This window comes from Sinohyriopsis cumingii, chromosome 4 (assembly GCF_028554795.1).
Source record: "Sinohyriopsis cumingii isolate HCF-2022 chromosome 4, ASM2855479v2, whole genome shotgun sequence".
In the NCBI taxonomy this organism is placed as follows: Eukaryota; Metazoa; Mollusca; class Bivalvia; order Unionida; family Unionidae; genus Sinohyriopsis; species Sinohyriopsis cumingii.
Genome location: NC_142964.1, coordinates 147,428,802 through 147,442,025, shown reverse-complemented (window position 1 = coordinate 147,442,025; position 13,224 = coordinate 147,428,802). Strand labels below are relative to the sequence as shown.

Sequence of the window (13,224 nt, the reverse complement as noted above, 5' to 3'; positions counted from 1 at the left end):
CGACGAAACATTTAAATGGATAACCAGACAGGAGATTTTGTTGACATATGGTGATGGGTGTGGTGGTGACGGTGTGTGTGTGTGTGTGTGTTACGGTGGAATGCCAGAATATGGCGCCTTCACAAAAATGAAAGTTCACTAAAGTTTGGTAATGACACATCAAAACTGATATAACATCGATAGCTCGATATGGATATGGATGTGGGGTCGTACCCCGAAATCTCGTATTTATGTAGAGGCCCTGGGTGGTCTAGTGGTATACGGCACTCATCTTTACAGATTACTCACACATCTCACCTCTGTCCATGTCAGTTTGAGTCTCAGCTCCACTAACGTGGGCGTGTGAGAAAGCTTGCCTGTTCAGTAGTATGTGGTTTATTTCGAAGTACCTGGTTCTTCTTTCACGACATTATTTTGGCCGTCATATACTAAAAATGGTTTAAACCCCATAAAACAAAAGCAGCCCATGTATGTGTCTCATTGTTATGACTTAATCGATAAAGTAAGATACAAAATGTGCAATTATGCGAAAGTAATTAAATTATATTTTATGTCTGACCTTTCAACCCTCTTCGGAGTACATGAAGAAACCAAAAATATCCGTTGTGCACATGGCAATCATATGAAAAAGTAAAATAAACAGTTGGCTAAATATTGACCAATGGTTTGGAAACATATGGAGTAATAGTCAGACTAACTAGCCAATAGCAGAACAGACGGTATAATACATAGACTCTAAAGGGTGCGGATAGTTTGAAATCTTCTGTAAAGCACATCTGGTTCAAACACATTTTGCGTAGTGGCAATCGCAGTCATTGGTACAAGTATTCGAACCAATCAGAGGCGCTTAAACAATAAATGCAGCTGCGATAAAAGCTTTACTCCACTGTCTTTGGAACGCTACTTTGTGTTCACGAAACTATGTCGTCGTCTTGACAAACACGCTCGATTCAATGCAAGTTATTTCAATATACACCGCGTTGTGAAAACAATGATATGCACCAGAGGCACTCGAGGAGCAGCTTGGTTTCTGGTTTTTCATTTGCATACTTTTTGTCTAACCACTCTGATTTGTTCAAACACTTCGACCATTTGTTTCAATCGTCTGATATTTTATGCTAATGCAGAAAAACCCCACCAAGTGATCCGAATGCGCATGGTGTAGGATGGTAAGTTTGTAACTATTTGTGATGACAGTGCAAAAACATAAGATTCACTAGTTTCAAAACAACTCCATAAGGGTTTAATTTCTATTTAAACATATGGAATGATTGCTTTACATGAACTTTGTATATTATAAGTTTCAAATAAATCAAGCTTATGTGTATAGAACTCGACAACACCATCTTAAAGCGACGAGTTCTCTTTGTTTTATGGTTAAAAAATATTAATAAAATCCACCCTTTCTTTTGGTAGATATAACTTCAGAGCTGACTCAGTTAGACTGGTACTCGACGAAGGAATTAACCAGGGAATAAAATATTCTAATTTATGTCACATTTGGCGAAATCGGGATCCATTCTAGATTCATCGGGTCGAATCATGATCAGAGGCTAGTGCCTAAAGCTGTGTCAGAAACAATAAAGGCTCTTGTTTCCAATTGCGTGGTTAAAACTTATAAATATTCACTTAGCATTAATAGAGGAACGGTCCACTGAAGATATGTGCGAAATATTAGCTAGACATTTCTGAATAAATGCGTAAATGTCATCCCTTTTGGTGCCTTATATTTTGTCCAGAAAGTTGTTTTTCAGTCTCGGGAAATTATACCTTATTCTATCGATAGTATCTAGCAACACTTATAGAATGCCTACAGTGCATTTAACAAACTTGACACGGTCCCTTTTACAAAATCCTTACTTATTCAGATAATGTGTATCATTAAGAATTATGATGAAAACATGAAACACTGACGCAGTTTATAACAATACATTTTCTTTGCAATTTTAAATACCATTGACCTTGCGATTGGGAAAGCAAACTATCAACGACCAGTCACATAGGAATTTGATTGAAAACTAGTGTTCGTTTGTGCATGTTCAAAGTGACTGTTTTAATAAATGACATATTATTGCAATACACAGGCCTCCATAGATGATCACGTGGACATACACATCATAAAAAATGTGCAAGCTTTTACTATGTGGCACTGCCTACCCACGTCTTTGTACTTACATGTACCATATGCTCGCGCTACTGTGAGTGAGCTGACGAGTCCAACATATCTCAACTCCTCCTTGACTGCTTAATCTCGAGACTTCTTATCTTCGTTTACAGCTGACGTGTTTGGAGATGGTTAAGTTGGCCCATTCCCCATCGTCGTTTACAGCTGACGTGTTTGGAGATGGTTAAAGTTGGCCCATTCCCCATCGTCGCTTACAGCTGAAGTGTTTGGAGATGGTTAAAGTTGGCCCATTCCCCATCGTCGTTTACAGCTGAAGTGTTTGGAGATGGTTAAAGTTGGCCCATTCCCCATCGTCGCTTACAGCTGAAGTGTTTGGAGATGGTTAAAGTTGGCCCATTCCCCATCGTCGTTTACAGCTGAAGTGTTTGGAGATGGTTAAAGTTGGCCCATTCCCCATCGTCGTTTACAGCTGACGTGTTTGGAGATGGTTAAAGTTGGCCCATTCCCCATCGTCGCTTACAGCTGACGTGTTTGGAGATGGTTAAAGTTGGCCCATTCCCCATCGTCGTTTACAGCTGACGTGTTTGGAGATGGTTAAAGTTGGCCCATTCCCCATCGTCGCTTACAGCTGAAGTGTTTGGAGATGGTTAAAGTTGGCCCATTCCCCATCGTCGTTTACAGCTGACGTGTTTGGAGATGGTTAAAGTTGGCCCATTCCCCATCGTCGCTTACAGCTGACGTGTTTGGAGATGGTTAAAGTTGGCCCATTCCCCATCGTCGCTTACAGCTGAAGTGTTTGGAGATGGTGAAAGTTGTCCCATCCCCCCAAAACACGACAGAGGGTAGTGTGATTTACAAATAAAACCACATAAATGCTCTCTATGCCACAGTTTCAGACCCTGTTAGCGTGCATCATTTCTTCGATAATCTCTGTGCTTGATTTTGTCTTATTTGAACAATCTTTCCATCTAATTAGTCTGTTTTAAATTAATTTTAAACGACTTTTTGTTGTTTTTATTTTTCCTATAGCTTGTCGTTTTTCATCGGATAAAGGTCATACAGAATTACCAGAAAAGAGGATCTAGGCGCACAGGTTCAAATATTGTGTATCATTTATACTTCTAATTTTTCTTTTTTTCTCCGCTTTATTTTTGTACTGAATGATAACCCCTCTTTCTGGAAACTCTATATCTTTTCTAACAATCAAATCCTCAAGATTCATTGTATCGAGCGAACAAAGCAACGACATTTATTTGACCTCTTCGAAAGACTGGGCTTTAATAACTTTGCAAGGAACATCGGTACTTCACCTACCATGTTTTCATATTCATTGTTATGTGTCCTTTCTGAGTTGCAGAAAAAAATAGATTTTTGTTTGCGTTAAGCAAACAAGTCGAGCAAACAAGTCCCTTTCGGTTTTAAACTACTGAATACATTCAGCAGTGTCTCGGGCATTTAATATTGGAGTTTACCCTCAACGGTAGAAACCAAGGTTGCACTAAGTAGTTATTTTGTGTGCTGTTTTAAAGGACACACCGAACGTATTGAACTTCTTTGTCATTTAAAAGGTGAATGTAGGTACTCTAAGAATAGAACTTCACGCATGTACTGCCCCAAGTATAGAAAACAAGTTTTCACAACTTATCAGGGTTTATCTCCCTTACATGGTGTTATTCATAGACACGAGGCGGAAATAAGCAAGTAAATATGAAAGTACCGCAAAAACGACACCAAAAAAAAAGCATGTCGCAATACTGAAATAGTTCCTTAGAAACAAAATGGAAAAGAATAGGAAGTAGAGAAAGAAAAAGAATTGACAAGATGAATGGTTAACAGGAAATGAAAGCCAAAATGACTTAGAGCATGCAGTATACATAAATAAAAAGGATCAGTCGAATCATGGAGTTTAAAAAAATATAAATTCAAGTTTATTGCAGGATGAATACATTAACGGTGAAAAATAATCAATGCTGCCGTTTAAATATTTAAAGATAGTGACACGATATAACTGACTGAAACAATTTAATTGTTGTTTGTTAAGAAAACAATATTGAAGTTTCAAACTGGAATCCACATGAACAAAAAGGGATCGTGTATTATGTTACCTCAATATAGATCGGCTTTTAAGCTGCTAGAATCGTCTCTCAGTTTGGTTAACACGATGTTAAATTTTCAAGACTATAGTAAAATATTCGGGTGTCCAATATTAGGTCGATTAGTTTCTTGAACACACCCAAAGCGGCGATTCACGATATTCCAATGAGAAAAATGCCAACATTTAACCGTATTCGCTAAGAAAGAAGAACAACAATTAGTCATCATTGGACATGATTGAAGTTATTTGATTTCTATCACAAAGAAAGTAATATGATCCTAGCTGTACAAGAGGAGGACCAATATCCAACAGATATGACAGGGACATAATATTTTATAGAATATATATGATTTGTGAACAGCAGTTCTCGATTTTAAAGTTACCCATCCAGTTGTAATATAATAAGCACTTCCACAAATATCGACTGCAGAAACATGTTAATATTCTGGTCTCTTTCATTTCAGCCGTTTCGAGTCTGCTTATTAACAAATCAAAGAGAACATTCACACTTCACAAAGATATTCAATCACCAACAAACTGTTTTCTGACTGAAAGTCAGTTCAGTAAAATGCTTCCAATGCCACAGGCAGAAATATCTGTAAAGGATAGTTTAGCGAGCTATAAATACTGTATGACGTCTTTACCTACTAGGCATCGCGCCATCGGCCACAATTTTTCGGACAAACATATGATGCAGCATTCAGTATACCTTATTGCTGTTTTCATTTTTATGTAAGTTAAGTGATAACTTTTTTCTTGTCCAAGAAGGATTTTTAAATAATTGTTGTGAAACAAAGTTGTTATAGAATTTGGACTAACTGTTCCTGACTCTATGTATTGTTTAACCCTGCAAATATATGAGAGGATTAATAATAATAATAATAATAATAATAATAATAATGACAGCTAATATTATCATTTTATTGTTATTATTATTATTATTATTATTATTATTATTGTTGTTGTTGTTGTTGTTGTTGTTGTTGCTGTTGTTGTTTTTATAATCTGATCTTTGTACGATTCATATATAACTCTTTGAAAGTGCTTTACAAGAACAAAGTACATTTTAATACGAAATTGTTTAATTATTATGTCCATTTTGACTAGAGTAAAACAAACTAACCCTTTCAAATTCAATCTTAGACGCCCAATACCCCTCGGAAAACATCCCGTGATTTTAGCAGACAGAAAAAAATGGTACAAAGACTTAAGGGCCTGGACTCATAAAGAGACTTTAAGTTCACATCTCCTTTTCTTTTTGACCATGCTCTTTAAAATAAATCAAACGATATGTTGACTCAAATTCGGGTTTGGTTGAGTGTGTATGGCTGTGTGTGTTTGTAGGGGGGGGGGGGGCGGGTCCAGAAGGGTATAAACGCCATTTCGTAACCGGGATGTTTCGTAACCAACGTTTCTACACATGCTATTGTATTTTCCGTTAACATTAGTCGGATTTATAAGAAAAAATTACTAAAGTTTACAAGTATGTATTATTATCATTAAAAATGAAAAAGAACTCAAATTTTAAAATCGTCGAAAGAACAATAAAACAACAAAATCAAAAAAATACATAATGAGTCTAAACTGGATCTTAAAATAACAGCTTGTGTACATAAGTATTATAGTTCATTCAATCAGAAGAATATGATAATAAACAGTGTTAGAAAGATGTAAGAATAAAACAGAAAATCCTTACACATGGGTTGTTAGGCAGGAAGAAATGTATTTACAAAGCGATCAGTCAGCTTAATTACTGCTTCATTATAGACAGAAATACAAGCAGAAAGAACCAAATTAGTAACATCTCACATTCGTTGACGACCGGTTGTTCTGGCACTGTGAAAGGATTGGAGTTACATGGTGTGCATGACTTAAAAATAGTAGAGGAATCATTAGACACATAAGCGTCATCTTTACTAAACTGTGTGTGTGATTTAGGTTTTAGGCGTAGCTTTAAAAAAATTTCAGTCATACTGCTTTGACGTCTGCATGTGACAGCTTATAATAATGTCCACCACTGGGGCATGATGCCGCAGACATGTAGCATCATGTTCCACCTAGTCACATTATCCTGACACCAGGCCAACCAGTCCTAACACTAGCCACCGCTTCGGTGGCCTAGTGGTTTGAGCGTCCGCCTCTGATGCGGGAGGTCGTGGGTTCAATACCCGGCCGTGTCATACCAGACTTATAAAATGGGTACTAACAGCTGCCTCGCTTGGCGCTCAGAATTAAGAGGTTAGTGCGTCGACGCCATGTGCCAGCCATGAATTGTATTGGCATATTTAGGTATATACACTTTGGGTGAATGAAACTGCACAATTTGCAGCATACTTTGCTCCGTATGCATTAGGCATCGGATAACAATTATTATAGTCCCAGTCCATTTTTAGAACATTTTTCCTCTCTCCATTTGATGGTGATACAAGAGTTAGATTTAGACATTACTGGTGTTGCTTTAAAGGTAACTGTGCATTCTTTAGAATTTGAGCATTATGGTTTGATTGTCTGCGCGTATATCGGCGACAGTGCACAGTGAGTAATGAGGCATTTGTGATGATGTGGTAGCCTCTAAAACAGTGCCAGATAATCTATAACAAAAGTTTCACCTGCAGTTCATCTTAATGGTTGTTGTTGTTGTAGGGTTTAACGCCATTTTTCAGCACACGATAGGCTATACATGGCGGCCAGTATTAATGGTGGAGGAAGAACCCGGGAAATCTCTTCGATGGTACTTTAAATTAAGATATGATCTATTATCATTTGGAAACAATGGAATGTTCAGTACTAAGAAGCAAATGTAGTGAATATACTGCAAAATTAATTGTGACCTTTTTCCATTAAAACCATAATCTCCATCTATGATCGAAATGGCCGAAATGTTCTTCTTGATTCGCTTCGACCATTTTGAGTGACGTTTTCACACTAGAAAGTTTGGGTTTCTTTTAGATATACGCCATTTTGAGTGACGTTTTCACACTAGAAGGTTTGGGTTTCTTTTAGATATACACCATTTTGAGTGACGTTTTCACACTAGAAGGTTTGCGTTTCTTTCAGACATACACCATTTTATTGTTGAAAATCCGACTGAAGAAAGGTGCATACTTACTATCAAGATTAGAAAATTTATCGTTTTCAATAAAAGACGTAGCATGAACTATTGAATAACTTGGATGTGAAATATAGATTGATAACTGATTTACATTTCTCTCATAGCTTTACATTCCTGCAGTTAAAGAAATTGTTACATCTTATCATATTTAATTACAGTTTTGCAATTCTGACCACTTTCGAACAACAATAAAAGAACTGTTCCCCCATGAAATTTTATACAAAAGTCTCTAAATACACGCTTGTTGTCATGACAATACATCTTGTTCAGTGTTATGTAAACGCGTGTCCTTGTTAGATATTACATGTCATGGAGGGTCAAAAGTTAAGATGATTTGAATGGTGGCTAAATGAATAGCAAATTCTTCTATTTTAGATTGATCTGCAGATAACTTACTAATGTAGTCGCGCTAACATAAACCAATCTTTAGTGATCAGGAAACTGTTTGAGGAACAGGGTTGTCCTTTGTTTTCTTAAATCTCCAAGTGCCACGGTACCCTAAAATGTAAAGTGGTAATACTTATTTGGATTATCCCAGCTGATCAAACTGCAGTGTGGCAATACATAATAATAGGATCCCCGTTGGTCAAAGTGCAGTGTAGCAATACATAATAACAGGATACCCGTTGGTCAAAGTGCAGTGTGGCAATACATAATAATAGGATACCCGTTGGTCAAACTGCAGTGTGGCAATACATAATAATAGGATCCCCGTTGGTCAAAGTGCAGTGTGGCAATACATAATAATAGGATCCCCGTTGGTCAAACTGCAGTGTGGCAATACATAATAATAGGATCCCCGTTGGTCAAAGTGCAGTGTGGCAATACATAATAACAGGATCCCCGTTGGTCAAAGTGCAGTGTGGCAATACATAATAATAGGATCCCCGTTGGTCAAAGTGCAGTGTGGCAATACATAATAATAGGATCCCCGTTGGTCAAAGTGCAGTGTGGCAATACATAATAATAGGATCCCCGTTGGTCAAAGTGCAGTGTGGCAATACATAATAATAGGATCCCCGTTGGTCAAAGTGCAGTGTGGCAATACATAATAATAGGATCCCCGTTGGTCAAAGTGCAGTGTGGCAATACATAATAATAGGATCCCTGTTGGTCAAACTGCAGTGTGGCAATACATAATAGCATCCCCGTTGGTCAAAGTGCAGTGTGGCAATACATAATAACAGGATCCCCGTTGGTCAAACTGCAGGTGGCAATACATAATAACAGGGTCCCCGTTGGTCAAAATGATAAGTGGCAATACTTAATTCAGGATCTTCGTGCTAAAACGGTCATGGCAAACAAACAAACTTTTCATACAGATTAGTAACGTTAACATCGTGATTTAAAAAATGTTGCTAACATTATCATCATGAATGAATGAAGCTGAAAAAAATTATATTTTGTTAAAAATTTTCACACACACACACACACACACACACACACACACACACACACACATATATATATATATATATATATATATATATATATATATATATATATATATATATATATATATATATATATATATATATATATATATATATATATCTGTCCGTGTGGGTTCCGTAAATTCAGAGTCACCAGGGATACTGTACTAACAATGATCTATGTTAATTTTCAATGAAATATTGTAATTACCCGTGTTTCCATTGAATTCATTTTTGCTGTCCCATGATGGGCTGGAAAATCTGGGTCTACGCTGCACGTTTGAAATCATTAATAGAATTATTTATGGTACCGTAAATCCGGCTCTATCAATATATAATGGGAAGGTATATCTGGGTTTACGCTGTTCGTACTCTGGTTGACCTTATATTTGAGCCAATACGGTTATTCAGTCATTATTCTTGCCTATTAAAGAGATAGTTATTAATCCATTCTAGATTAGGATAGGACAGAAAATATGATATAATGCATGTTTTGTTATTTCACATGGGGTCCTTACTATCTTTCCTAAAGACTATTTCTACTATTACTGTCAATGGAGTGAAATTACGATGCTTACATGAAAATAAACAGGTTATATTTTCAAAGATCCTGTGCTTACATTAATAAAACGTGTGTCATAAAATTAATGTGTGCACTGATAAAATGACACTGATAGATACACCCTACATCCAAGAAGAAAAAAAAATGAAAAAGAAAGAAAAAGAAAAAAATGAAACAGTGAAATGTCATGTCATGGAGTGACATAAATAAATGCCTCATTTAATTATGCCAGGATAGGCAAATACATATATCGTTAGATGCCAGACAGACAATCTAGCTTAAACTAATGCAGTTTTTCCAGAATATTTTAAACGTCTATTTCGTCACATGAATATTAGAATCTTAAATTTGTGTTCACTTTAATAAGGAAGTAATGTAATTTGTTGAATACGTTCCACCTTTTGCTCTGCGCGGCTCTAGAAATTATTCCGTTTGTTTCATAAACGTCATATAAACAAATCACTCTTTCGAAAAATGAAATCACTTCGTGTCATAAAGCTTTCAAATGGTGATCACAATGTGTTTGAATTTGACTCGTGTTAGCATTCAGTAAATATAGTAACAATTGCACTGCACGGATTTAAAAAATCAATTACACAGTTGCATGAAAACACAACTGTACTACACGATTTTCAAACAAATTATATAGTTGCATCAAAATACAATTGTACTACACGATTATTTTAAATAATTATACAGTTGAATCTAAACAAATACGTACTACACGACTTTAAAAAAGTTTACGGTTACATCGAGACACAATTGTACTGCACCATTTTCTAAAATACGTTTACAGTTACATAGAGACACAATAGTTCTTCACGATTTTCAAAAATAATTATACATTTGTATCAAAACACAGTTTAGCCCAAAACTACTGCATACGTTCTTTACTATTCTGGCCATGAGACATTACCTTGGGGATATGAACGTACAAAATAAAATGTTTTTTCAAACCTGTCGTTTATACAAGTACATGTGTGAGCTCAGTTCTATAAGAAAATAATAAATCATTTAGATGACGAACTCAGAGGTCTGCTCTCTACAACAGCCAGGTGGGAAATGATACACGTTACCCATTAGTACCATGACACTGCTAAGAAAAATATAAGATACTGCTATGTGTTAGTTTATTCCTTTATAGATTTAATGACACGCAGAAAAATTCTTCCTAAACACATAAGCTAACCTTTATTCAAATACTTCCTTACACTAGATTATCACGCGTACAACATTTTGTATCCTAACTTGCTAACACATATCACTCGAAACAGGTCTGAACAGATTAAAAGTACATGTACTGATGAGCTTAAAAAAGGGACTTTCTACGTGGGAAAGGATGTGGGGAAATTGGACCATCCTGCGCATGTAGTGCGTGTGTGTGATTTAGATTTTAAAGGTAGCTTTAAAAAAACATTCAGTCATATCGCTACGACGTCTGCAGTGTGACAGTTTATAGTGATGTTTAGCACTGGGACATCATGCCGCAGACATGTAGCATGATGTCCCACCCAGTCACATTATCCTGACACCAGGCCGACTAATCCTAACACTAACCTCTTAATGCTGAACGCCAGCGAGGCAGCTGTTAGGATCATTTTTGCAAGTCTTTGATATGACTCGGCCGGGGTTCGAACCCGCGACCTCCCGCATTCGAGGCGGACGCTCTACCACTAAGCCACCGAGCGGTCGCATGTAATGCCATTATTATTAAGCTGGGTGAACCTCGATAGCAGCAACTTTCGGCATCGATAAACTCCTCTAACTCAACAACTATCTCTGCCAGGATTTTACATTTTACATTTGTATCACGGTCCCTGGTGGCTAAGTAGCCAAGTGGTCTAAAGCGCTCGCCTTAACCGATCACTGCCATCTCAACTCTGTACGTGTGGGTTCTTCTCGGACTCGGCCGATGTGGGTACTTGAGAAAGCCTGCCAGTAGCTTCCCGTGGGCCCGTGGTTCTTACCGTGGCACCGTGGCTTTCTCGATTTCTTCCTCCGCCAGTTTTACTGTCTTACATGTATAGCATATCGAGTGCTGCAAATGGCGTGAAACCTCCAAACAACAACAGAAACAACATTTGCATCAAGGTTAATGCTAGATTCTGGTAAAAGTTGAAGATAAATGGCCTGCATAATAATTAAAAAAGAAATCATAGTACCGTATCTCTCCGGAAGGAACACCTTTCTTGCAGAGAGACAAATGTTTCCTCTCAAATAATATCTAAACGCAACATTAAATGTGTCTGATGAACGATGTTAAACAAGAACGTAAGAAATAAGAATAAAAAAACTGTCCAGCTCCAAGTACTTATATACAAGCATAATGAGTGAAAAAGCATTTGCTCCTACCAGTTAAATGACTTTTTGCAAATATCCCAACCATAAATATATAACATTAAACCACAACAAGTATGGGGATGGTGAGGATGAGTTGGTGTATAACTTTCAAAGTCCTGTTCCGGTATCGGGATTTAATTACTCTGGTATCGTATGAGTTAATCAGAACTAGTTTATTCTTAGAAAGTTTTAAGTCGCTAAAAGCAACAAAAACTCTTTAACTATTGTTAATATTCTTAAATACTGACATGAAGTAGAAACGTCCATTTCGGGAAACTTTCTCCAGCCTGTAATGGTTTTATTATAGAGAAGGACTCTGGAATTTTGGAATTATATACGCGAGTGAGGAGTGGGTGAAATTGTGATTGAAAACAACAAAAAAAAAACTTTCTGAAGGGATGAAAACTAGTAGCAGACGAAGAGAGAGAGAGAGAGAGAGAGAGAGAGATGTATTTACTAACCAAGATGTAAAAAGAATCTAATTCCAACATAGATTCAAGAGAAAAAGGATTATTACAGTGAAATAGAAGATTATCAATAGATATTGGCATTAAGCGAGTGTGTCAAAGTATCAAATTTTCATCGCCACAATCAGTGCCACATAACGATACATAGCCAATTATAAAAAAACAAAAACGCTATATATAATTTCTAAACACAACGCTAGCATTAAAATAGTGTTTGCTTTCAACTAATAATACCTAGCTAGATAGAACTAGAGAGACCCTCCCATCCGCCCCCTCCAGACCACTAAACAACTTTTTTAATGTGTGCTTGTTTTATGTTTATTCCACTTTGTTGTTTATTTACTGTACGATAAACACTCGTCATTGTAAGCGAGAATTCTAAATTACCACTATATAATGTATGAAACCCAAATTATTCCTTTTGCTTCTTACATAAGACCACGTTTACAACAAAACAGCGATTTCTTCTGGATTACTATGGAACTACAATCATTACAGTACATGCTACCATGGCGGACGGATGATTAGCACTCATTGTTCAGGCAGTGTAGATTTTCAATAATATTTTGAACAGTATCGAATAAAATGACAAATTTAATTCTGCATCCCCACCCGCCGAGAACATTGGTTGCCCACCTGGCCTTATTGCGTGCGCAATAAATGTACGTAATAAAGCAAGGTGGGCAACCAAATTTGGGTTGATGGGGATTAGGCTTTCGTTTGTCTTAGCTATCATGACTCGTTCTTACTACGGCAATATAATTTTAAAGGTTTCCGAATAAAGAAAGTTTGGAATAAGATCGAAGAAAAATCCGTGTCGTTTAGTGTGTTAAGTAATGTCATCTGACAATGTGAACTTCAGCTTTTTTCCCATTTCATCCCAGTTGCATATCCTATCCTTGCAGACATAAATTCGTCCTAATTTGTAAACGTGGGATATACTATCGTCGTCAATCTACCATGCTGCACCAAGCTGAGTTACCTAGCATTTGAAAAGGCGGACTCAAGACCAGACAGTCGTGGGGTAGACATCCCGCACGGCCAATGTTTCGTTTCACTGAGCAGTGCAATTTAACTTTCTTTGCCCCGG

The 13,224-nt window shown here is 36.9% G+C and overlaps 1 protein-coding gene and 1 non-coding gene across 4 annotated transcripts in view; both read right to left on the bottom strand.

Moving 5' to 3' along the window:
• The window catches only part of LOC149802295 (uncharacterized), a 117,510-nt gene that overhangs the window by 83,988 nt on the left and 20,298 nt on the right, over nt 1-13,224 (bottom strand). The window lies entirely within an intron of this gene.
• Trnas-cga (transfer RNA serine (anticodon CGA)) lies at nt 10,944-11,018 on the bottom strand. The gene has a single exon. It is a non-coding gene; the product is annotated as a tRNA-Ser (tRNA).